The following is a 27,786-nucleotide window of genomic DNA, read 5'->3' on the forward strand; positions in this document are numbered from 1 at the left end:
GGCTCAGCATGTCTTTTCTCTTCTCTCAGGGATCATCATCCCGAGCTCCCTGCTTTCCACTGTGCAAAACCCATTTTTATATATTTTGTCTGATTATCTAGTTGTTTAAGGCAGAAGGGTAACCCTGGTCTCTGCGATTTCACTGTGGTTGGAAGCAGAAACCCCGTTGGCCTTCTCTGAATAACTGGAATCCAGGGGAACTCTGCAAGAGTGTTCACTGTTTATTAACTCTGCATAAAAACACTGACGTGTAGTCCAACTGTATATAACTGCTGACCAATTACAGATGGTACAACTAGGCTAAGCTACATTGTACAGTCAGAAGTTCTGCGTTTAAACCGTGACTCTATTCATTGCCAGTGATACAAACCGTCTTTTGAGCTTCAATTTTCTGTTCTGTAAAATGAGGATTATTTGATCTTTCTTAGCTTGTTGTAAGGATAAAGGACAACTGCGTGTGTGTGTTTCTAGCACAATGTCTGGCATACAGGTATCCAGTATGTTACTGTTATTTTAATTTGCAAACCAATATCATAGTATTTTATGAGACTTTGTAAAGTATTCCCTTCATTACCTATAAAACAGTCCTGCCGGTAGTTAGTAATGGTTAACTTTCTCAAGAAGATTTATGAAACATTAACTTCATTCACAACTGAATTCATTTCACGTGCCTGGTTGCACAGTCAGGAGAAACAGGGTTTGAACAGTAATCCTGTCATTTCACTGCACAATCATCTTTTTAATTTCATTTCCTGCTGCTAATGACAGATATTTTGCTCACTCTACCCTACAATTTGCTTTCATCCCAAGATGTTCCTCAAAATGACTCAACATTTAGGATTAATCACAGGCTCACTAATTAGTACCTAATACTTAAAACACAGAAGAGCAACGGACGATCACTCACACTGTTAAGAAGAGTCGTCACAAAGTAAGAGCTTGACATAAAGAATGTTCTCCTCCATAAAAACGGCATTTCACATGAGAGACAGGCTCTCGGTGACCTGAGGAGCTCTGAGGCCATGCTTTCCCTTCCAACTTCCAGACAAAAAGCCTGCACATGTACTTTTGGGGAGAACAGGTGGGGCTGTGTTGGAAGTGCCAACAGGTCAGAAGTGCAGCAGCATCGTTCCCAGGCTGGCACAGCACTTGCTCCACGGCATCAGGGTTGTCCCGGGCGCCTCAAGACACCTGAGGTGGGACATCCGGGGAGGAGCCAACCTGCGCTCCACCCCCCACTGCTGCAGGAGGCCGGCCCCTGCCCACATTAAAGACACGTGCCAACAGAATTACTTTCTACACAGCAATCACGGTAGAAGAATTTGAGGTTGAAAAATGTAAGTTTGGATGGGCAAAAATAGAGATCTCCAAGTACGTCAGTGAACTTATGAAAGCTGTATACTTTTATGTTCACAAATAGTGTATTAACAACTACAGCACATAAGCTTACTGCATACCAGGCACTGTTCCAAGACCCTTAGTTGTCTTAACTCATATAATCCTCACCACACCACCATTTGGTGAGTACTACTATTATTCCAAATAAAAACAAGACGGTGTATTTTTAGAGCAGTTGTAGGCTCACAGCAAAACTAAGTGGAAGGTACAGAGAATTCCTATGTACCCTTTGTCCCACCCCAACATGCACAGCCTCCCTCACCATCAACACTCCCAACCGATAGCACATTTGTTACAGCTGATGAGCCCACATGGACACACCATCATCGCCCTGAGTCCGCAGTGTACCTTAGGGATCATTCTTGGTGCTGGATACTCATAGATTTGGATAAATGTACAAGGACATGTATCTGCCATTCCAGGATCACACAGAGAATTTTCGCTGCTCTGAAAATCCTCTGTGCGCCACTCAGTCATCCCCTTCTCTGCCCCACCCCAACAACTCCTGATCTGTTCACGGTCTCAACAGATTCGCCTTTCCCCGAATGCAGTATAATTGGAATCACAGTATGTCACCTTTCCAGATTAGCGCCTTTCGCTTAGGGATATGCACTGAAGGTTTCTACACATCCTCCTGGCCTGTCAGTCCACTTCTTCTTAGTGCTGGATAATACTCCACTGTCTAGACGAATCACAGTTTATTTATCCAGTCACCTGCCAAAAGACATTTGACTTGCTTCCAAGGCTTAGCAGTTATGAATGAAGCTGCTGTATGCGTTCGTGTGCAGGTGTCCGTGTGCACAGAGGTTTTTCAGCTCCTACAGGAACACCAAGGAGCATGACTGCTGGACCATACGGTAAAAATGTGTTTAGTCTCATATATTATTCCCATTTTGCAGGTTAGAAAACAACAGCAAAGAGAAGTCAAATAATTTGCCTGCAGCCACACAGCTATTAAATAGTGGAGCTAGGATCGGAACTCACACCTTGCACTACAGAATTTGTGCTCTTCACCGCCACACACACAGCCTCTCCACAGGAAAGACCTCACATTGGATAAAAGAAACTTCAATGTTACTGTATGCATTTTAAATACGCTACACTGATAATTCCTTAGCTTTCAAGAAACTTTTTCAGACCTCTCAATCCACAGAAAGATTTTCAAATTTGTTTTGCTTTGTGCACTTTGCTAATCCTTTGTACAAGTCTTAATTCACTGTTGTCCCAAAGACAAGTGTCAAGAACAAAGCTCCTTTACACATTTTGGCCTCCTCCCTCCTAATAGAAACAGAAATGCAGCTGGTCTGACTGTACGGTCATAAAATCCCCACTCCTGTTGGACAGAGATGTTGGCACAGCCAGCTCTGTGATCTTAAGCACATTTACTAACATCTCTGAGACTCACATCTGCCCTGCAGTCATTGCAAAGATGACCTGCAAGCCTATATACAGGCTAATTCTGTGCTTGATCCATAGTTCAGTCTGCCCTCGACAGAGCGGCCAGAGTGACCCTAACCTCAGCCAGGTCATGCTCCCCCTCTCTTCAAAACCCATCTAGCTACCCTGTTTATAATTTAAACCATCTCCCCTTCCCTGTTTCCTTGTTCTCCTCAGGACTTTTGAAGAAAACACACCTAACATGGTACATAATTGACTGACTTACCCTTTTATTGTCTGCCCTCCCTGACCAGAATGTTAGCCCCATGAAGGCATAGAGTTTTGTCTGCTTTGTCAACTACTGTATTGAACAGGGCCTGGCACATAGTAGGTCCTCAGTAAAGATTTATTGAATGAATACACAAATTACTGTTTAGTCAAAGGTAGCTGCCACCACCACCACCACCACCATTTAATCTCACTGAACCTCAGCCTTTTCATCTGCAAAGGGGAAACAGTAATCATGCCTTCCCTATGTCAAGGTTACTGCTGAGACCACGGGTGCGACATGACAGCACCGCCATGCAAAGGCAAGCAGCGGCATTTTCCCTATCTTAGTTTTCCTGATCACATTTATATCTCCAACTCCTTGCGAGTTTTCAACCTGTGTTCCTTCTAATTCCTTGAGAGATGGGTCTGTGTAATTCAAATTTTCTCTGCCTTAGGATGCATTCCCTAACACCAATTACATATTTTCTTACATCCCCTTATCATGTAGGGCTGACTAAAGATTAACCTAGTGTCTCGGATGCTATAAAACATAGCCTCCTGGTACCACACTAGTATTTGGTGCTCACGGAATTAAAGCACTCTTTATGATTCCACATGTAATAAAATAAACAAACAAAAAACCTAAATTTCTTTTCTTTTTTTAAATTTCTTTTTTTTTAAGATTTTATTTATTTATTTGAGAGAGACAGTGAGCGAGAGAGCACACAAGCAGGGGCAGAGGGAGAGAAAGAAGGAGAAGCAAACTCCCCTACTGAGTAGGGAGCCCGACGTGGGGCTCAACCCAGGACCCTGGGATCACGACCCAAGCCGAAGGCAGATGCTTAACCGACCGAGCCACCCAAACACCCCCCACCCCAAATTTATTTTAAATGGAAACCTCCTCATCACTTCTGAATCTGCACCTCAAAAAAGAAAATGACAAACTAATAAAATTCTTTTTCTCCTCAAATCACCCCTGGTGGCAGGCAGACAACATTTTAAAAAATGTTTTTTCTTTCTTGAGACCCCTCCAGCCTTTCTAGCAAGTTAAGTACTCAGGGAAAGGACAAAGGGCTGCCTTGAATATACCGATGTCTGACAGTGTGCTATGAACTTCACCCGCTTCTGTGATCTTACACCCTAAATGCACCTCAGGGAAGGCCCCTGGGCTCTCAGGAGACTCATCACAGATCTGAGAAAAACACCACCACGGCAGGATCCTCTTTTTCATCATTTAAAGAAATATGCTGTTTGGTTCAGATTCTTAAGAAAAACACATTACGATAATGACCAAATGGGTAAAATGTTAACAATAGGTGGAACAGATTTTTGCAAGCAAGGTTTCCATTGTCCCTAGCCTTTTCCCACAGCCACACAAGGCTCATTCCTACAGGTCTGAACCCACCTCACATCAGTGTCACCACCACAGATACTTCAAACTCATCAAGATGTCTATAGTTACTGATTCAACACCCATCAGAGGGGTTTTCTTAAAAACCCAGACTGCTGGGCCCTACCCACAGAATTTCCACTTAGTAGGTCTGGGTGGGGCTGAGAATCTGCATTTCTACCTGGTTTCCAGTGATGCTTTGAGAACTGCTGCATTAGGTAAGCCATTTGCATTTACCTAACAGCAGGTATTCACACAGGTTACCATAAAAGTGTGTCTCCTGGGTTCTGTCTAGCTGTCAAACAATAAAACCTTCCTTTTACAAGTCCTCAGTCAATCTTCACAAAATCCTGGAACACATTAATAAGCCCCACATCATCAGCCAAACCTAGAAAAAGCTTCATATTCCTGGGTGAGACCTGGGTACTAATGTTCCTCCCAGAATCCTAGTTTGGACCAAGCGATGACCTGGAATCAGGTCACTGATTTGCAGGTGATATCAGCAGGAAGAAAGACTCCCCACAGTAGCCACTTCTGGGTCAAGCTCCAGATACCACACCATTTTGGACGGCATAATTTGGATTATTAAACCAACAGTTGTTCATTAACTATTCCTTTTAATAAGTATATAAATATTGTGGATACATAATTATGTCCACATTTAAATACATTTCTATGACATATTATTTAATTTTTTTTTCAATTTCAAGTAGTTCAACATGAAAAGCTTAAAATAATGGGTAAAGCAGTTTGCTATCCATTTTATTATTCCCATTGATTTACAGACTAGGAAGATAACATGATTTTCTAACTCATCAATTCCTGAACTATTTCCCTAAGAAAAAACTATTCTGTGAGACATATTTCAAGTACTTGGGTGACTTAAAACATGAACAGGTGTGTGGCTCCTGGCTCTTTAAAGGCTTAGATCAGACCTTCCACAGTAAGATACACAGAACTTCTGATTTAGGTCGTGATTAAGCTTATACACTAGCTTTCTCTTCCTCCTAAGACTCTGGTGAGAAGAAATTTAAAAAAGAAGAATCCCACAGAGTAAGGAGCAGGAGGAGGTTATCAGTAGACTAGTTACCTCAGTAAGCTTCTGGAGGAAAGAAAGCAGGTAGAAATGAAGAGGCCACTAACCCAGAGATGAGGAAGCTGCAGCTCAGAATATGCCGTGCAGAGGGTATACCCTGTGGAACACATGGCTGTGTCTCATCAGAACGATGGAAGACAGGGAAGTGACCACCTTCCAAGTGTCGAAAGAAATAGACAGTTAACCAAGAATTCCATATCCAGCTGAACTCTCCCTGAAAAAGTGGAGAAATTAAAACATCTCCAGGTTTAAAAACAAAACATTAAAAAAACAAAACAGAATTTGCTGCTTGCAGACTTGCCTTATAAGAAATACTACACCTCAAGCCAAAACAAAGGACACTAAAGGGTAACTCGAATCCACACAAAGAAAGAGCAACAGAAAAGTTCACAAAATAGGTATCATAAAAATACTTAGAAATGGGGTGCCTGGGTGGCTCAGTCAGTTAAGCATCAGACTCTTGGTTTTGGCTCAGGTCACGATCTCAGGGTCGTGAGACCCACGCTCCGCTCGTAGTCTGCTTCGGATCCTCTCTCTCCCTCTCCTTCTGCCCCTCCCCCTGCTCACACACACACATTCTCTCTCCCAAATAAATAAAATCTTTTTAAAAAATCTAACATGAAAGAAGGCAAGAATCAAGGAATAAAGAAGTGCAAAGACATAAAACATAAAAAAATACAAAAATGCAGATATAAATTCTAATTTATAGTAATTATATTAAATGTTAATGGCTCACATACCCACCCACTCAAGTAAAAGATTGGCAGAATGGATTTTTAAAATGATCCAGCTAGGGGTGCCTGGGTGACTCAGCTGGTTAAGCATCTGCCTTCCGCTCAGGTCATGATCTCAGGGTGCAGGGACTGAGTCTGGCACTGGGCTCCCTACTGGGCAGGGAGCCTGCTTCTCCCTCTGCCTGCCACTCCCCCTGCTTGGGTTCTCTCTCTCTCTCTGTGTCAAATAAATAAATAAATAAATAAATATATAAATCCATCTAACAAAATATACATAAGATCTACATGAGGAAAACCATAAAACTCTAATAAACCAAATAAATAAACTAAATAAATGGAGAGATATTTATGTTCATGGATAGGAAGATCCAATATTGTCAAGATGTCAATTCTTCTCAGTTTGATGTATAGATTCAATGCAGTCCCAGCCAAAATCTCAATAAGTTATTTTATGGACATCATTAAAATGATTCTAAAATTTATATGGAGAGGGAAAAGACCTAGAATAGCTGATAAAATACTTAAAGAGAACAAAGTTGGAGGACTGACATTACCCAACTTCAAGACTTACTATAAAGCTACAGTAATCAAGACAGTGTAGAATTGGCCAAAGTACAAAAATATAGATCCATGGAACAGAGAGCCCAGGAGTAAACCCACATAAATAAAGTCAAGTGATCTTTGATGAAGAAGCAAAGGGAACACAACAGAGCAAAGACAGTCTCTTCAACAAATGGTGTTGGAAAAACTGGACACCCACATACCAAAAAAAAAAAAAAATCTAGACACAAAACTCTTCACAAAAATTAACTCAAATGGATGGCAGACCTAACCATAAAATGCAAAACTGCAAATCTCCTAGAGGATAACCCAGGAGAAAACATAGATGACCTTGGGTGTAGTGATGCCTATTTAGATACAACACCAAAGGCACACCTATGAAGAAAATCATTAATAAGCTGGACTTGATTACAAAGTTCTGCTTTGCAAAAGACAGTATCAGGAGAATGAGAAGACAAGCCAGAGACTGGGAGAAAATATTTGCAAAAGACACATCTGATAATGACTTGTTATCCAAAAGATATAAAAAAACTTAATATTCAACAATAAGAGAACAAACAACCTGATTATAAAAATGGGCCAAAGACCTTAACAGACACTCACCAAAGAAGATATACAGATGGAAAATAAGCACAGGAAAAGATGCTTCACATCATATGCCACCAGAATGCAGATGAAAACATTGAGATACCACTTCACACCTATTGTAATAGCAAAAATGTGGAGCAATGACAACACCAAATGCTGATGAGCATGGGGAGCAAAAGGAATCGCTGGTGGGAATGCAGAATGGTACAGTCACCTCGGAAGGCAGTTTGGTGGTTTCTTATAAAACTAAACATACTATACAATCCAGCAATTGCACTCCTATTTTTCCAAAGGAGTTGCAAACTGTCCACACAAAAGCTTGCACATAGATGTTCACAGCAGCTTTATTCATAAAACTTGGAAACAACTAAGATTCTCTTCAACAGGTGAATGGATAAACTGTGGTACATCCAAATAATAGAATATTATTCAGAACTTTAAAAAAAAAGCTATCAAGCCATGAAAAGACATGGAGAGATCTTAAATGCCTATTACTAAGTAAAAGAAGCCAATCTGAAAAGGCTACATGATCTATGACTTAACTATATGACATTCCAGAAGAGGCAAAACTACAGAGGCAATAAGATCAGTGGTTACTTGGGATGGGGGAAGAAGGGAGGGGTTAATAGGCAGAGCACAGATTTTCAGGGCAGTGAAAATACTCTGTCCATTATAATGATGGATAAACGTCCTTCTACATTTGTCCAAATCCATAGAATGTCCAAATCCATAGAACACTAATAGTGAACTCTAAGGTAAGCAGACTGGGTGATTACGAGGCGTCAATGTAAGTTCATCAATGGTAACAAATGAACCATTCTGGCGGGTGATGTTGATAACTGGGGGTGCTATGCATGTGTGTGGGCAGGGGATATATGGGAAATCTCTGTCCCTTCCTCTCCAGTTTGCTGAAAACTTAAAACTTCTCTGAAAAAATAAAGGCTTTTAAAAAATGGACCCAGAAGCATAAATTAAAGAAAAACATAAATTGGATTCCATCAGAATTTAAAAATGACCCAAGCATATGCTACCTACAAAACCACACTTTAGATTCAATGACACGGGCTAAAAGAAAAAAAGATGTAAAAATACATATCATGTAAGCAGTAACCTAAATATAGCTGAGATGGCTATATATAGTATAGAATACAGTAAGACAAAAATTGTTACTAGAGACAAAATAAGGACATTTTACAATGGTAAGAAATCAATTTATCAGTAGGATATAATGACTAAATATCCATGCACCTAAGAACAGAACCCCAGGGTGCCTGGGTGGCTCAGCTGTTTAAGCATCTGCCTTTGGCTCGGGTCATGATCCCAGGGTCCTGGGATCGAGCCCCATGTTGGGCTCCCTGCTCAGCAGGGAGTCTGCTTCTCCCTCTGCCTCTGCTCCTCCCCCTTCTCCTTCTCCTTCTCTCTCTCTCTCTCTCACTCTCTCTCTCAAATAAAATCTTTAAACAAAACAAAATAAAATTTGTTCTTTAATAAAGATCAACAAAATTGGCAAATTTTTAGACAGACTAAGATGAAACTCAAATTATTAAATCAAGAGTAGAAAGGGGACATTGTAACTAACCTTATAGAAACAAAAAGGATTATAAGAAAATACTGTAAAGAAAGTATGCCAAAAAATAATAAGATGAAATAAATTACCAGAAAGACAGAAACTACCAAGAATACCTTCATGAAGAAATAGAAAAATCTGAACAGATCTACAATAAGTAAGAAATTAAATTATTTCAAAAACTTCACACAATGAAAAGCCAAGCCCAGATGGTTTTACTGGTGAGTTCTACCAAACATCTGAAGAAGAATTAACACCAATCCTTTTCAAACTCTTTCAAAAAATATAAGAGGAGAGAACATGTCATAATTCATTTTATGAGTACAGTATTATACTGATACTAAAATGTGAAAGATATCACAGGAAAAGAAACTATTGACCAACATCTCTTTTAAATATGGAGGCAAAATCCTCAATGTTAGCAAAATGAATCCAACAACATATAGAAAAGTGTATACACCATGAGCAAGTGGAATTTATCTCAGGAATGCAAGGTTGGTTTAACATTCAAAAATCAATGTAATATATCAATAATAAAAGACAAAAACCACATGATCATCTCAACGGACACAGAAAAATCATTTGACAAAATCCAACATCCTCTCAAGGTAAAAACACTCAATAAACTAGCAGTAGGAGGGAATTTCCTCAACCTGATAAAGGACATCTATGAAAAATCCACAACTAACATCATGATTTACAGAAAGATGGAGGGCTTTCTCCTAAGATCATGAGTAAGACAAGGATATGTACTCTTACTGTATCTACTCAACATTGTAATGGAGGTTCCAGTCAGTGCAATAATGCAAGAACACGGAATAAAAGGCTTCCATACTGGAAAAGAAGTAAAACTATTTCTACTTTCAGATAGGATGTTGTATTTAGAAAGTTCTAAGAAATCAACTAAAAAAAATTCAAAACTGATAAGTGGTTCAGCAAGTTGGCAAGATACAAGATAATACACAAACCCAGTTTTATTTCTATAAGCTTGAATTAAATTATAGTTTTATTTCTATAAACTGTTTAAAAATGCTCTTTTTCAAGTTGAGTCAGTTCCCCCTACTCCTAATTTTCTGAGAGTTTTTAATAATGTGTCACTGTTTAATTGTGTCAAATGCTTTTTCTGCATCAACTGATACAAATATATGATTTTTATCTCTTTAACCTGTTGATATAGTGGATTACCCTGAATGATTTCTGAATATTGAACCAGGCTTGCACCTTCTCTCAGCACTGCTTTAGAGGGCCCACAAATTTTTGATATGTTGAGATTTCATTCAACTCAATGTATTTCCCCCCTAGACAAGCACATCCACTCTTGTCATTTTTATTTAACACAGTATGGAGGCCAGATCAATAATACAAGAAAAAGAAGTGAAAGGCTTTCATACTGGAAAGGAAAAAGTAAAATTACATTTATTCAAGGATGACATATTATCTACATAGAAGGTTTGATGCAATCTATCCACAAAAAAAACTATTAGAAATAGTAAGCCAATTTAGCAAGGCTATGGTATACATATCAATATATAAAAATTAATCACATTCTTATATAATGAGAATAAATAACAAAATTAAAATTAAAACACATTTACAATAGCATGGAAAAATATGAAATATTTAGGGATATATCTGATAAAAGAGATAAAGAGGTTGCATACTGAAAACTATAAAGCACTACTGAGAAAAATTACAGAGGACCTAAAAAGGGGGGGCAAGATCTACTGTGTTCATAGTTCAGAAGACTAGTTAAGATACCAGTTCTCCCCATAACGACCAACATAGCCATCACAAGCTCAACCAAAATCCCATGAAGCTTTTTGTAGAAATCGAAAGCCAATTATGAAACATACGGACATGCAAGGATCCCCTGCAGCCAAAACACCATTGAAAAAGAAGAAAAAGTTGGGGGCGCCTGGGTGGTGCAGTCGTTAAGCATCTGCCTTCGGCTCAGGGCGTGATCCCGGCGTTCCGGGATCGAGTCCTACATCGGACTCCTCTGCTAGGAGCCTGCTTCTTCTTTTCCCACTCCCCTGGCTGTCTCTCTGTCACATAAATAAATAAAATCTTGAAAAAAAAAAGAAAAGAAAAGAAAAAGAAGAAAAAGTTGTCCATCTAACACTACTTAATTTCTAACAGCAGTAATAAAAACAGTGAAGGGGCTTAAAGCCAGATAAATGGAGCAATGGGACAAAAAAAAGAAGGTCCAAAAATATACCCACACCTGCTGGACGACTGATTTTTGACAAAGATGCAAAAGCAAGATAAGATGAAATAAATTACTAAATAAGGCAGACAGAAAAGAGTACATACAGGTAACTCCATTTATATGAAGTTAAATCAAATGCCCTTCAACATCTTTTCTTTGCTCTGTCTCTGAACTAACTGGAACTAATTCCAAAGACTCTAATCCTTTGTTCCTATTAGATCAGCTGCCATCCTCCTTACGGGCAAAATCTCCAACAGATATTGGCGGAATCCACAGTGCAGCTCCCATCAAGATTCAAACGGATCCTTCCAAATCTCTCCCCAGAACTAACCAAAACCCCATAAATAAAGCAGCCCTTCAAGGCATCAAGTCCATAACAGAAGATTACAAGGTTCGGGGCCTCATTATCTCCTGCACTAGTTCCTGCAATATCTCTAGTTTACCTGTGAGAACACTCAGTGGCTGAGGATGAAGGTTTGTCCAGGATCCCGAGCTAATAAATACCACTGCTATCCCTCAGCACCCTGCTGTTCCTAACCCCATACATACTGCCACCCAACCCGACTGAAACCACATTTTTCACTGTAACTCATCTATGCATTTTTCAGTATTCCAGCAGATAAGGACAGCCAAAATCTTTTTGCTTTCACTTGGGAAGAATTAAAATCCATCTGGACAGTCATGCCCCAAGGTTTCTCGGAGTCCTTCTTACTTTTCACAAACTTAAAGGTGGATTCAGACGACAGAAAGTTTTCTGCAGGCTCTACTTCGTTTCAGTACATAGATGATCCACTCTTCCGCTCCTCTTCTCAGACCTCTTCACAGGAAGGCAACGTTCATCTGTTAAAACTTTTGCCCTTAAAGGGACATAAAATCTCCAAAGAAAAATTGCGGTTTGTTCAAACTCAGGTTCTATATTTAGGGTCCCTCATCTCAGAACCAGGACTAAATTTGCATCCAGGGAGACTTCAAGGCATCCTGAACATCCCTAAACCCAAAACTAAGCACCAATGACGAGATTTTCTTGGACTAGCTGACTACTGTCGAAATTGGATCCCAAACTCTCTTACGGCTCAACCTCTACATGCTTTACTGAAAATCAACAAACCTGACCCGATTATTTGGAAAGATCAGGATGACAGACCTTTTGCGACTTTAAGGAAAAGCATAATAAGGCCCCTGCCTTTGGACATCTTAGCTATCAACTTCCCTTTTTCCTCTTTGTCTGTGAGAGGAGGGAATGCCCTTGGAGTGCTCACTCCACGGGGGACCATCACCACCCCATAGGGCATTACAGCCAACAACCAGACCTGAATATGGCTCAGGTATATCCCCCCTTGCCTCGCAGTCATTCCTGCCACTGTCCTCTTAGTGAAGGCCACTGTAGAATAGTCACGGGGTCCCCTCTAACCATCCCTGTGCCCCATGCAGTAGAAGCCCTCCTGAATTCGCCTCACACTCGATACTTGTCAGCCAGTCGCTGCACCTCCTGACACCCTCCTGCTAACTGCCGCTCGTACAACTCTTCCTCACTGCAGTAGGCTTAACCCTGCTACTCTTCCCTCCCTCGCGACTGCTTGATGCTGACAGATCACCTTTTGATACCCTGTGACAATCTAGAGGAATTTCTCTGCAGATCAAATGCAGGTTTTTAATGGTTTACTGATGGTTCTTATTTAAAGGATGAAATTGTTAAATATCCTGCTGGATGTGCTATGGGAACTCCCTTTGAAGTCACTGAGGCAGCACATTTACCTTTGGCTACTTCAGCCAAACAGGCTGAATTGTATGCCCTGACTTGAGCCTGACACCCTAGCTGAGGGTAAAACAACAAGCATTTATACCCACAGCTGGTATGCCTTCCAGTAGCTCATGACTTTGAAATACTGTGGAAACAGTGAGGTTTACCTCCAATGGAGATAAAATTTTAAAAGGCTATATCCAAAATTTATTACACGCCATATTTTCGCTGGCTGCTCTGGCCATTATTAAAGTTCCTGGGCATTCTGGAAGTGACTCTCTGGAGGCCACAGGAAATCACCTCACTGATATTTCTGGGCAAAAAAAAAGCTACTCTCAAGGAAACCAATAGCCAGACCTCTATCATGGTCCAAAGGGATGTTCTCCCAAATGATCATTTGGAAAAACTGACCAGGAGGCCCCAAAAATTGGCCCCTGAAAAGGAAAAACAGTATTGGCAATCTAATAATTGTTGGTTTGATAAAAAGAAAGAAGTCTTCTGGTTTGGACCAAATAACAAGGTGCCCAGCAGAAGTTCCAAAATTCCCACTACTTACCACCGTACGTGCTTTAAACCATTGGTTTCCTGACACAGCGATAGCATTCAGGAACCAGTATTGGTGGGGGAGAGGTAATAGGGCCACAGAAAGTGCCTATCTGGCTTGTCCCGCCTGTTCAAAGCATAGTTCGGGGAGAACTGCGCTGCTCCCAGACCCCGGACGGCCTGATGGGCCATTCCACATTTGGCAAATGGATCTGATGTCGCTTCTGTATCTCAGGGATAGAAATACATTTTAGTCATGGTCTGTATGTTTTGTCACTGGACCGAAGCTTTCCCTTGCAGACAGGCCACTGCTTCTTCTGTGGCTCAAATTCTGTGAGAAAGAGAACCCCTACCTGGGGACCCCTCTCAAACTTCACGGCGATCAGAGAACCCGTTTTACCGGTCAGGTGCTTCGACAAATGTGCGCTGTGTGGCGGGTGTTACAACACTTGGCACCGTGCGCACCGTCCTCAGTCCTCAGAGTTAGTCACACTCACTGACGGCATCACGAAGTCTCAACTGGCAACATTTGTCGAGACCATAGCATAATGTGGAGTTGTCATATTATTTTTTCTGTGTATAACTGTTTTTAAGTTTTGCATATTTTTAAAAGTAGGCTCCACACCCAACACAGGGCTTTAACTCACAAACCTGAGATCAGGTCCTGAGATCAAGAGTTGGACGTTCCGCCAACTGAGCCATCCAGGCGCCCCAAGTTTTGCATTTTATTACCTGTCAAACTTTTGCAAAAACGATGTGCCCAATAAGGTGATTCTGGTTCATGCTTCAAGATGGTTTCCAACACATACAACCTTGAGAAAACAGAGACTTTAGATGGGAAGTACCTGGGAGTTTCTCCTTCCTCACTCTCCTGGTTACTCAACTGTGGTCTTAAGTACTTTCAATTGCTATGCACCTTCCATCTGATGCAGGCCAGGACAACCAGGAAAGGTCCTTCCTGGCACCAAGGGACAAAACCACTAAAAACAGAAAACCTGACTCAGGACCAGTGATGCTTTTGGGGAAAGATCTTGATTAAAAGGGGGAAATGAGGGGCATCTGGGTGGCTCAGTCGGTTAAGCATCTCCCTTCAGCTCAGGTTGAATCCAGCAAATTGACTATATAAAAAGGGCACTACATCATGATCACATGGGGTTCATTCCAACAATGCAAGGCTGATTCAACATCTGTAAATCGATCAATGTAATTCATCATATCAACAGACTGAATGAAAAAAAGTAGGATTGGGATGCCTGGGTGGCTCAGTCGGTTAAGTGTCTGCCTTCACCTCAGGTCATGATCCTGGGGATCTGGGATCCAGCCCTGAGTTGGGCTCCCTGCTCAGTGGGGTGTCTGCTTCTCCCTCTCCCTCTGCCCCTCAGCCTCTCCCTGCTTGTGCTCTCTTGATCCTGCGCTCTCTCTCTCTCTCGCTCTCTCTCTAATAAGTAAAATCTTAAAAAAAAAAAGATAGGATGGGGCATCTGGGTGGCTTAGTCAGTTGGGTGGCTGCCTTCAGCTCAGATTGTGATCCCGGGGTCCTGGGATGGAGCCCCACATCAGGCTCCCTGCTCAGTGGGAAGCATGCCTCCCCCCTCTCTGCTGCTCCCCCTGCTTGTGCTTTCTCTTGGTCTCTCTCCTGTTCTCTCTCAAATAAATAAAATCTTTAAAAATAATAATAAAAAATAAAAAAGATAGGATTATATTAATATATGCAGCAGAAAGTTCAACATCCATTCATGATAAAAACTCTCAAAAGGGGCGCCTGGGTGGCTTAGTCATTAAGCTTCTGCCTTTGGCTCAGGGCGTGATCCCAGGGTCTTGGGATCGAGCCCCGCATCGGGCTCCTCCGCTGGGAGTCTGCTTCTTCCTCTCCCACCCCCCTGCTTGTGTTCCCTCTCTCGCTGGCTGTCTCTGTCTCTGTCAAATAAATAAATAAAATCTTCAAAAAAAAAAAAAAAAAACTCCCAAAAAACTTAGAAAGGAACTTCCTTAACCTATTAAAGACTATTTTTAAAAATCACAGCTAACATCATACTAAATAGTGAGATGGTAAGTTTTCTCCCTAAGATCAGGAATGAAGCAAGGATGTCCTCTCTCACCACTTCTAATTCAACTTCATACTAAAATTCCTAGCTAGTATAATCAGACAAGAAAAATGAATAAAAGGTACACAAATTGGATAAAAAGAAATAAAACTGTCTTTATTCACAAACAACAAAACTGTCTATGCAGAAAACCCCAAAGAATCTACCAAATAATTTCTGTACATAATAAGTGAATTTAGCAAAGCTGAAAGGTACATAATCAAGATATAAAAGTCGACTGTTTTCCTATATACCAGCAATGGATACTTGGAATATGAATTTTAAAAAACAATACATTTATAATAGCATCCCCCAAAACAAAGTTCTTAGATATGGAGGTAACAACGTATGTAGAGGATTGGTGTTCTTGAATTGGAAGACTCAACCCAGTAAAGATGTCAAGTCTCCCTTAGCTTAATACAATTAATATTGAAATCTTAGCCAGCTTTTTGGAAACATACTTAAGCTTATTCTAACACTTACATGAACAAGTAAAGGTATTAGAACAGCCAATTCAATTCTAGAAAGGGAGAACAAAATTGGAGGATTCGTACTACCTGATTTCAAGACTTCCTATAAAGGTACAGGAATGACCACAGAGGGGCAAAAGAATGACTCATCCATCAATGGTACACAACAAAGCCTGGAAACAGACCCACAAAAACACAGTCAATTTTTGACAAAGGTGCAAAGACAATTTAGTAGGGAAAGACCAGCCTTTCAACAAGTGATGCCAGACACCGGAAGTATATATGTAAGAAACTGAACCTCACACAAATATTAACTCAAAATGGATCACTGACCTACATGTAAAACGCAGACACTATAAAATTCTAGAAGAAAACACAGGGGGAAATCTGCATTATGAGTTTTAAGTACAAAGCAAAAGCAAATTTATGAATGAAGAAACTTTTAAGTTGGATTTAATTAAAATGAAAATCTTGAACACTGTGAAAGCCACTGTGAAGAGGATGAGAAGACAGACTGGGAGAAAATATCTGCAAAACCCACATCTGATAAAGGACATGCACCCAGCATATGCCAAGAACTTTTAGGCTGAATAATAAGAAGACAACTCGGGGCGCCTGGGTGGCACAGCGGTTAAACGTCTGCCTTCGGCTCAGGGCGTGATCCCAGCGTTATGGGATCGAGCCCCACATCAGGCTCCTCTGCTATGAGCCTGCTTCTTCCTCTCCCACTCCCCCTGCTTGTGTTCCCTCTCTCGCTGGCTGTCTCTGTCTCTGTCGAATGAATAAATAAAATCTTTAAAAAAAAAAAATAAGAAGACAACTCAATTTTTTTAAATTGGCAAAATGAGAGAGAGAGGGTAAGGGGAGGGCGGGGGTGGGAGGGAGAGCATGATGGCAGGAAGGACAGGTTCCAGGATAGAGAGAAAATAGCTTAACGTTTGCAGGAGGACTATTTCCTGCTCATATATCAGTTGGATAATGAGAGATCTTATAGATATCTACATATCATATTTTTATTTAAGAAAAAAAATGAAAAGGCCATCAGTGTGTATAAACTGTGGCTGCTGTAGTATTTTTCTTGTAGAAAAGAAACTGGTATTAATTTGAATACTTTTGAGTAGGAAATGGTTGAGCAAATTCTAGCATATATTTCTCATGGAATACAAACCAGGCATGTTTCCACTAAGTTAGCTGGTGTACTGAGTGTACACTCCGAGGGTACTCACATGCACTGAGCTGGAAAACTGACTATAATAGTGATAATATAAAAAATAAAAAGCAACTTGCAGAGTAATAATTTTTGCCTAGTTACATTTATCTGTAAAAATTTTCAAAATGATAGAAAAATGCATTTGTGCATTAGAAGCATGGGGGAAACTGGCAGCACATGGGTTGGTCTGTTAATACCAGCTTTAAAAGATTTACATTTGGAGCAAAAAAGGGAGTGTTTGTCTTGTTTGAGTCCCTTTATACACTTCTGTATGGTTTGAGCTTTACTTTGGAATTAAAAATAAAACCTTGTTATATTTTTTACTTTCTACTGAAACAAAAAAAATTGGGCAAAAGATCTGCACAGATACCTCCTAAAGATCTACAGATGAACATAAACCTACGGGGGCGCCTGGGTGGCACAGCGGTTGAGCGTCTGCCTTCGGCTCAGGGCATGATCCCGGCGTTCTGGGATCGAGCCCCACATCGGGCTCCTCCGCTGGGAGCCTGCTTCTTCCTCTCCCACTCCCCCTGCTTGTGTTCCCTCTCTCGCTGGCTGTCTCTGTCTCTGTCGAATAAATAAATAAAATCTTAAAAAAAAAAAAAAAGGAAAAAAGAAAAGAAACCTATGCGAAGATGCTCAGTATAGGGACGCTAGCTACAACCACAGTGACACACCATTGTACATCTGTCAGAAGAGCAAAAAACAAAACACGAGAAATAGCAAAAAACAAAATAGCAAAAATAGCAAAAAACAAAAACACGAGAAAACCTAGCAATATCAAGTGCCGGCAGGGGTGGAAAGCAACAGGAACCCACTTTCCCTGCTGGTGGGAATGAGTGCAGCACGGTACGGCCATTCAGAAGGCAGCTACAGCGATGGATACATAATGTTATCCACTCGTCAAAACCCCTAGAACTACTTTATAGCACAAAGAATAAACTTTAATGCAGTATTTTAAAATGCAAATTAAAAAATCAAGTGAGGAGTGGAGAGAAGGGGGATGCAGACTATGACAAAAGAATTTAATTGTATTATGGGACACTCGGGTGGCTCAGTCAGTTAAGTGTCCGTCTCCTGATTTCAGTTCAGGTCAATCTCAGGGTCATGGGATCGAGCCTGCTTTAGTCTCTGCACGCAGTGTGGAGCCTGCTTCAGATTTTCTCTCTCTCCCTCTGCCCCTCCCCTGCTCACGTGTGCACAAGCTTGCTTGCTCGCTCTCTCTCAATGAACAAAGCTTTAAAAAAAGAATTTAACTGTATTACAAATGTATGACATAAACTCATGGGGAGGATGGGAGAAAAGGACCTGAATAAGTTTGGAAATGACTAGAAACTGAAAGACAGAACAGAAGGAACTGTACATTCCCAACTATAGCTGGAAATACTGTTTCTCATGGAGGTGCTGGTTAACGACTTTGATAGTGCTGTACGCATATACTGGGACTGAAAAAAATAAGTAAAAACATGGTGAATGGCAGAAGCCACGTTTCTCACTGCTGGGAGTGGAAAGTTAGAGAGAACAGGTAAGTAAAGGGGGAAAGACTAGAATGAACCATGAGGTTCAGGAGTCACTGAATTTGAGACATCAGTGGGCACTCCTGTTTAGTTTAATACAGAAACTGATGGGGGCACCTGGGTGGCTCAGTCAGTTAAGGATCTGCCTTTGGCTCAGGTCATGATCCCACGGTCCTGGGATGGAGCCCCACATCGGGCTCCCTGATCAGCGGGGGCCTGCTTCTCCCTCTCCGACTCCCCCTGCTTGTGTTCTCTCTCTCGCTGTGTCTCTCTCTCTGTCAAATAAATAAAATCTTTAAAAAAATACAGAAACTGATGAGTAAAAGTAAAAATAATAGCGATGTACGCATACACAGGTATTCATTTCCTAGCTCTGCTCACTGATAGGACCTAAAAGCAATGACACCCCAGTAGCAATGAGCACATCAGAGCAAATCCTGGGTTTTAATACCATTCTCCAGGAAAAGGATCTAGAGTCCCTTGTTGAAATGGCTGATTTTAGGCCTAGAACAGGGAATATACAAGAAAGCAGGGAAGTGCTCAAAACACAAACTGCTGGGAATATGTCAAAGAGATAAAGAAACCAAATAAAAGAGTCCCAATGGCAAAAGCTGGAACAATTTGAGCAAGAAAATGTGCAGTTTTCAACTATAACTATCTAGTAACAGAAACCTTTGACATGCTCCATAATATAAAACTGTGTCATTGTGCAGGTATATTTTTTTTCAAAGTAGGAGGGCAGAATATACCAGGAACATAAATTAAAAGGGACAAACTAGAGTATACTTTAGAGGGGAAGAGGCCAAGATGCCCTGGGATTCACATGAACAGTCTGATGCAATATAATAAATATTTGAGCCCCTAGCAGGTACCAAAAACTCTAGAGACATGGGGGAATATGAGAATAAATAAAACAGTTCCTGACCTGCATGGCCTGAAGGACAGCTTAGGATGAAGGCCAGACGCTGTAACAGGCTGACTTGGGCGCCACGTCTGGCACAAAGTAAGTGATGAATGTATGTTACAATCTCTTCCCCAAATGCCCAATGCAACGGGATTCACTCTGTTGACACCAATAAATTTCACCACTTATGTGACAAAAGGATATTACTTCCATTCTATATTGTTATAATCAACTAGAAAAGTTAGTTTTTTTAAAAGTATAGAATTTAAAAGTCTAAAATTTAACATAAGGAAAAAGTTCCGTTTTATTGTCTACGTGAACATGGGGAACTTTGTAGTCTGACTCAAGGGGTCTACCCCTAACCCAAGTGACAGGCAAGTAGGAAACAAGACTCCGGCGGGCACTAAGAAGCACAATCATTCCACGGTCACCTTCTAGAATTTTAGACAGTTAAGTGCATTCACACTTTAAAAATCCACACGTAATTAGCATTCTGTATCCCTGTTTTGAAATATCAAATTGTTGCGTCAGATGGAAGAGAAGAAAATTATCTAAATGAGAATGCTTTTCCCATGTGCACCAGGAAACACACATAACTAATCACTGAGAGAAGAAAACCTCCCCTGTGCTCCTGCTTCTCATCTCTGCTTTCAATGAGCTTTTGCTCAAAGGAAAGAAAACAGTTGATTCTGTACAGCTTTACACTGACAAAATTAGTACATGTTGGCTAAGTTGGATGCATGCTAGGACTTTTGCAAAACAGCCTTATGGAGGGAATGTGGAGATCAGTCAGCTGGGGGTGGAGGAAATGAGCTCAGCTACGGAGGAGAAAGGGAGAGAACAGTGTGATGACAGTGTTTACAGACATGGTGAAGGCGAGCTTGTTTGGGTAGGCCACTGACATAAAGCAAGGAGCCCAAGCAGTATTCAAGGAATGACAGCAATGACGACAGTGAGCCCTATAAAGGACCTAGTTCAAGGTAGGTGCCGGCTAGCAGGAGCACAGCCTGCAGGAGCTGGCGCTGGGGAAGACGGGTTGGCTGGAGCAGCAGTACGTCATTTCAGGAACATATTATAATATTAAAAATTGACTTGAAATGATAAAACATCTCTATTAAAGAAAGTCAAACACAAAAGTTATACACTTAGTATGTACGAATAATCAGGCAGAGCAAAAGGACCTGAAAGAGACTAAATGTTGGCAAGAGAGTATGGCTGACTTTTTTTCCCCTAATATATTCCTATGTTTTCCATTAGTACTTATTTATTTTGCTATTGTTCAGTTATTACTCAAATGACTAACACAAACTTAAAAAGTTAGTTCACTCATACCTTTCCCTAAAGATACATGACGAGCCAGATGTCTGAAGATATCCAAAGTCAAAATCTGCTGTGGTTTATAAACAGACTAGATCAAAGGTTCTGACCTTAAAGTAAGTCCATTCATTCATGGAACAGGTTCAAAACAGATAATATACAATAGATACATGTTCACGGCAAATAAAGAAGGTAAAGCACGCACAGGAGAGCTGCCCTTTTATACGACCATTATGAATAAACCCATTGTAGATTATCAAAGACAAAGTAAACTAATGAAATATTAACAGTGATGGAACTGTAAGTTTTCTTTTCTTTCTGGCTTATCAGTATTTTCTGAATGTTTATATTCTGTAAGGTTTTACTTTTATAGGAATGACATTTCTATTTTTTCAAAAGATTCTATAGTTGTACTGGTTATCATTATGTACAGTTTTAGGTATTTACTTTCATGCTGTATGTTAAAATACATTCCTACCATTGTTCTTAATGTCTATTATAAATTTAATCTGTGGCCTGAGTCATTTATTTATAATTTCTCATTGGGGATGAAGACAGAACTACTGTGTGTTTCAAAACAGCCATAATTTAATAGTCAAATACATTTGCACATCAGTGATAGATACAACAAAATTGCTAGTAAGTCTGAGGTAATATACAAAAGGCTAAGTGGAATTTAAACACTGGGACATTTTCTTTGGGACACAAAAATTTTAAACTTGAATATTTATTACTCAACTCTAAACATATTTACAGTCAGCTTCCTCCCCTTTCCCTACAATTCTCAGAAAAAATTCCAGCATGTGATTTTACTTTCCTGTACTGACCCCAAATCCTCCCAAGTATACTCTCCATGCTTTGCCTCCAGCAAATGAAGTAAAAGATAAAAATTCTGAAGGACTCGCTGACAAGGTTTGAAGAGAACCTACGGTGTTACTGATGGGTGACTTCTTGGGTAACCTTCCTTCAGAGGCTCCCAAACAGAGCCGCTGTAGTCCAGAGGGGGCGGGGGCGCCACGCAATAAGGCTAGGGGCCAGAATTAGGGAAGGAAAGGAACAGAGAACTGGAGTTTGTTCCTGGATTGGTGATTTGGACTTCTAAATTTATCCTGTAAAGCAATTTAATAAATGGATTCTCTGGTCCGTATTCTAGCAATAAAACACCTGCTTAAAAAGAATCAGAATCTTGTGAGCAAAAAGCATATTTATCTACCATATAATACTAGAAAAAAATACAAACTATAAAATAGAATGTAGAGTATGATCTGATTTTTATAAAAGAAACATATAAATATGTACATAGAAGATTAGAAGAATACATATCAAAATATTAACAGGGTATATTTTATCTTCTGATTATCGATACTTCCTAAATTTGACACTAAGTACATATTACCTTTAAAGGAAAATACATTATTTAAAAAAAAAAAAAATATATATATATATATTATATGCAAACTTTTTTTTTAAGATTTTATTTATTTATTTGACAGAGAGAGACAGCCAGCGAGAGAGGGAACACAAGCAGGGGGAGTGGGAGAGGAAGAAACAGGCTCCTAACAGAGGAGCCTGATGTGGGGCTCGATCCCAGGACTCTGGGATCACGCCCTGAGCTGAAGGCAGACGCTTAACGACTGCACCACCCAGGCGCCCCATATATGCAAACTTCTTGTAAAACAGAATTGGGAACAGAATAAAATAAAAATACGCTCACAACACTAAACTACTAAGCAATTTAATTCCTAAAACATAAGATTTTTGACTTTAACAAAATGGAGAAAATGTAAACTCTTTAGACTTACCTAAAGTTTAGTCTTTATAAACTATAAAGGTAACGCCTCAGGATTGACTTTGCAAAGGCACGATTCTACATGAGAACATGTTTCCATGAGTAGCTAAGATGGCGTGGCCCTTCTTAAACATACAAGAATTTACCACTAAATCTATCACTAATAGATCCATTTAAAGCGTTACAATGTCTGGCACATAGTAAATGCTCAAAAAGGTTTTGATGGAATAAAGTCCTGAGTTCATATATAAGGCCAGACAACTTTCCTTTCGAAGGGTTGAGCACACAAATTACTAGATTAACCGTGCAGGAGAAGAGATGGTACTGCTTGGACTGTAGCCAATAGAAATGGCTACAAGACCAAGAAGGCATGCTTTCATTTCCTCAAGGAACTACGAGTGGGCTTTCTCCCAGCTAATATCCACCTGCGGTGACCAGCTCCTATGCTAAAATCAGGACAGCATCCAGACAGGAAGGTCTGACCAGAGACAGACAGTGTTCACGCCCACATAGAAGGAACGAGGAGCAGAAGTGCTCTTTGACAGCAGCTAGAATGAGGCTAGGCAACGGCCCTCTGGTGGAACCTGACACTCAAAATGTTATGGACTAAAATCATAAGGTTTACTACCCAAGAGGACAACTGCTAGGTTTTAAACCATGACAAAAAAGTCATGTACAAATACTTAACTAGATAGCCCAGAAAATGTGACTAATAACAAACTTGAGAAGATAGAAAATAATAAGCAGAAACCCTGCTAGCATTTTTCTTCATGCAAGTGTAAGTAGTTACGGAGTTTCAAGTTTTCATCGTTGCAACTAGTTACTTACGAAATGCATTTTCCTTAAAAATACAATTTGTTCAGTTTGCTGTGATCAGACTTATCACTGATCAACCAGAAACATAAAAACAGGTAACTTATACATTATGTCTAAGGTTCCGGGCTAGCTGTTCCCTCAGACACCTGTTTAATGGTCAGCCCATACTCACTGTTTGTATCAAAATTCTCATGGGTTTAACAATCAAGAAATTTTAGAGAGTGCTCACTTTGGCAGCACATATACTAAAATAAATTTTAGAGACCATGGAGGGGTGCATGGGTGGCTCAGTTAGTTAAGCGTCTGACTCTTGGTTTCAGCTCAGGTTGCGATCTCAGGTTTGTGAGATAGAACCCCACATGGGGCTCCGTGCTCAGCAGGAAGTCTGCTTCTCTCCCTTTCCCTCTGCCCCTCTCCCTGCTCACGTGCTCTCTACAATAAATAAATAAATAAATCTTAAAAAATAATTTTAGAGACCACGGAGAAAGATTTTTGGGGCCACAATTTTCTACCAAACTAGGTGTCCATTCTAATTGCCATTAAAGAAAATGATTTCCAAGAAAGAATAAGATTATAACTTCTTAGAAATTAAGCCAAAGAACTATCAAAGCATTCACATTTTTATGTAACAAACGTAAGTTACATCTCTTAGATCAACTGTAAAAATATTTTAGACCTGCGAAATCTTCAACTGTGCTTATTTATTGTCCTGAAGTTTCCTATTTTCTGACAATGTACTTTTATTTTTTAATTGTAATTTTATTTTGTTATTTAAAGATTTTTCTTTATTCATTTGAGAGAAAGAGAGACAGAGAGAGCAAAGCGGGGGAGAGGCAGAGGGAGAAGAAGCTGGGAGCCTGGCGTGGGGCTCGATCCCAGGACCTGGAGATCATGACTGAACCAAAGGCAGATGCTTAACCGTCTGAGCCACCCAGGCACCCCACACAATGTAGGGTAGCACAGTGGTTAAGCATCTGCCTTCGGCTCAGGGCGTGATCCCAGCGTTCTGGGTTCGAGCCCCACATCAGGCTCCTCCACTAAGAGCTTGCTTCTTCCTCTCCCACTCCCTCTACTTGTGTTCCCTCTCTCACTGGCTGTCTCTCTCTGTCAAATAAATAAATAAAATCTTAAAAAACAAAAACAAAAACAATGTACTTTTAATAAGCTTAACTGAGACTCAAAAGAGTTTAAGAGAATTTTCCAACCACTATTTTGTTACAAATTAAACTCAGAAACACGTTTCCTCATCATGTTAACATTCAGAGACTGTATAGTTTTATTGTTCAAGCATTTATCACAATCTGTAATTACCTTGTTTTATTTGCTTATTGCTTTTTTTCCTATATAATTTCTGTAAGATCAGGGACCCTGTCTGCCTTCTTCACTGATATATCCCCTCTACCTAACATAAGGCCCAATACTAAAAAGTGTTCATATATATTTACTGACTTAACAAATGGGTGATTTTGGTCATAGAAAGGAAAACATGATTAGGAGTTAAATAGTCCATCCCTTCAGATTTCTCAAAAAAATTTAAAAGGTGGCCCATTATTATTTTTATGGATTTTTTTTAATGCCTCACACAGAGTAGATTCTCAAAAATAAATTGCATCTTTTTTGGAAATGAAAATGACATTGAATATTACAGCAAGATTAGAACTCACAAATCTGCTCTAAAAACAGTGAAGGAGAAAGAGGACAGTAGAAAAACAGTTGTGCTTAGTACTCTCCGAGGGCTTTCTACCCAGTCTCAGATAAAACCCTGGGAAACAGGGGCGCCTGGGTGGCTCAGTCGTTAAGCGTCTGCCTTTGGCTCAGGGCGTAATCCCGGTGTTCCGGGATCAAGCCCCACATCAGGCTCCTCTGCTGGAAGCCTGCTTCTTCTTCCTCTCCCACTCCCCCTGCTTGTGTTCCCTCTTTCACTGGCTGTCTCTATCTCTGTCAAATAAATAAATAAAATCTTAAAAAAACAACAAAAAAACAACCCTGGGAAACAAACTGAGGGCTTCAGAGGGGAGGGGAGTAGGGGAATGGGATAAGCTGATGGTGGGTATTAAGGAGGGCACGTATTGCATGGTACACTGGGTGTTATACGCAAGTGATGAATCATGGAACTTTACATCAAAAACTAGGGATGTACTGTATGGTGACTAACATAATATAATAAAAAATTATTATTAAAAAAGAAAAAAAACCCTGGAGGCACTGCCCCATCTTCAAGATGAGTGAAGTGAGAATCTGCCAGAAAGTCTGTGGCCCAAGGTCAAGAAAGTGTTGGAATTGGGATTAGAATACCAGTTCTTCCTTAAACCAAAACCCACATTATATCCTCTACTCCATGCTGCCTCCACAGGAACCAGAAAAAAAATTTTATATTTTTTTCAGTAACAACACATTAAGTGCATTAAATGACACAGTTAATATTTGCAAGGAAATGTTTTGATTATTTGACTTACGAACTTTTTAGAAAAGGTGAGTAAACTAAATAATTAAATGTATTGTTTGGTAAGGCTGAAGTGATGTGAGAAAGAACAGATAAAGTCGCTAGAAAAGAAACATTCCAGTGTGTACATTTTCACACCTACTGTACTGCTTATTTTAAAGCTAAGGAAAACCTTCAGATTCTGAGGCATTTTTAGTTTGCAAAAAGGATGAGACGTGCCTTTAAGAGAACCGTAATTTAGGGTTTGTCCTCAGGATAATTTCCAGATTTCCGACTGGAATTTTGACGTGCAAGCCCCATCTCTCTCGGAAGACTTTCCTAACTGCTGTGACCTTGAACAATCTGTATGACCAACAGCGGGGAGGCCGTTCGTTACAGCAGAGCGACACGGCGGGGTGGGCCAGACTGGCGGCCCCAGGGCTGATCTGTGGGTCCTAGGCCCTTTTCCACGGCGTGCTGAAGTCTAATATTAACTTTAAAAGAACTGCCTTGGACCTGGATTTTTTATGAGGGTCAGAGGAGCATGGAAGGAAGCGCTACACAGAAGGGAAGCGAGGAGGAGAGCAGCCCCGTGAGCGCTTTCCCAGACCAAGCGCGCCCACTCCGGAGCCCCGCAGGGCCAGCAGCGGTGTCCCTGCCAGGCCAGGAGAGAGGGGGCAGCCCGAGCACCGGCCCGGGACCCCGGCCGGGCACCTGCAGCGGGGGACCTCCGCACCTGGAGGGCCCCGCACCTGGGGGCCCCCCAGCACCTGAGAACACCCGCACCTGGGGGCCCCCCCAGCACCTGAGAACACCCGCACCTGAGAACACCCGCACCTGAGGGCTCCAGCACCAGGGCCACCCGCACTAGGGGCGGGCGGGCGTCCCAAGCCGCCGCCGGCGGGGTCGTGCGCAAGGGGCTCCGGGACCGCACACGGCGGGCTCGGGTTTCTGTCCCGGCCTCGGCTTCCCCGGTGCGGACGGCGGAACGACCCCCGCCCCCGCGCTCCTCACGCGCTTTCCACCCGCGGCCGACGCGTCGGGATCGGGGCTTAGGCGGCACCGCGCCGACCCCCGCCTCTCTGGAGACCCGCCAGGCCCGGCCGCCACCCCCCTCGCCGCCCGGCCACACTCACCGCGCTCGCAGAGGACGCTCCCGCAGTCGCACGCGCAGCTGCCGCGCGCCGCGCCCCCCGTGCGCCCCACAACCGCCGGCGCCCACCTCGGCCGCGGCGGGCGCAGGGGCTGCGGGTCTCTCCCCGGTCGCGCCCGCCGCCCCGCCCTCGCCACCGCCCCGGACCAATCGCTGCCGCGCGCCTCCGCACGTGACGCTCACCAGCCAATGGCAGCCCGAGGCGGCCCTGGATACGGCCGGCGGCTCTGCGCGCTTTCAAAGCGGGCGGCGGCGGGGCGGCTGGGCCCGACTCTGAGGTCGGCGGCAGAAGGATGGGAGGGGAGGGCCCGGGGTTCGGCCTGCCGGTGCCCGCGGGACGGGGAACCGGGGCCTGGGTCCCGCCCTCGAGCCATCCTGCCCGGACGGCCGCACTCCCCCTGGCCAGCGGTGTGCCCGAGGACCCCGGCGCAGGCGGTGGTCCTGGGACCCCGTGGGGCCCGGCCGTTGCCCCCGCACCTGCTGCCCCAACACGCCGGAGCATGTCACAGAACTCCCGGACCCCACCGTCCCGAGCCTTATCGCAAGGCGGCCTCTCCCCCTCCTGAGAGGAAGGGTCAGCCAGGGACCCCAGGGACCCAGGCGCTCTCCGCTCGGTCCTCCCCGCTGGGC

The 27,786-nt window shown here is 41.9% G+C and overlaps 1 protein-coding gene across 2 annotated transcripts in view; it reads right to left on the reverse strand.

Moving 5' to 3' along the window:
- Positions 1-27,184, reverse strand: part of PTPDC1 (protein tyrosine phosphatase domain containing 1) — a 58,846-nt gene extending 31,662 nt beyond the window's left edge. For both annotated transcript variants that reach the window (XM_040620361.1, XM_040620362.1), the window contains exon 1: positions 27,140-27,184. The gene's annotated coding sequence lies outside the window, so the exon portion shown is untranslated. The remainder of the gene's footprint in view (positions 1-27,139) is intronic.
- Between the last annotated feature and the right edge of the window lie 602 nt (positions 27,185-27,786).

Source organism: Ursus maritimus, unplaced genomic scaffold (assembly GCF_017311325.1).
Source record: "Ursus maritimus isolate PB19 unplaced genomic scaffold, ASM1731132v1 scaffold_34, whole genome shotgun sequence".
NCBI classification, from domain to species: domain Eukaryota; kingdom Metazoa; phylum Chordata; class Mammalia; order Carnivora; family Ursidae; genus Ursus; species Ursus maritimus.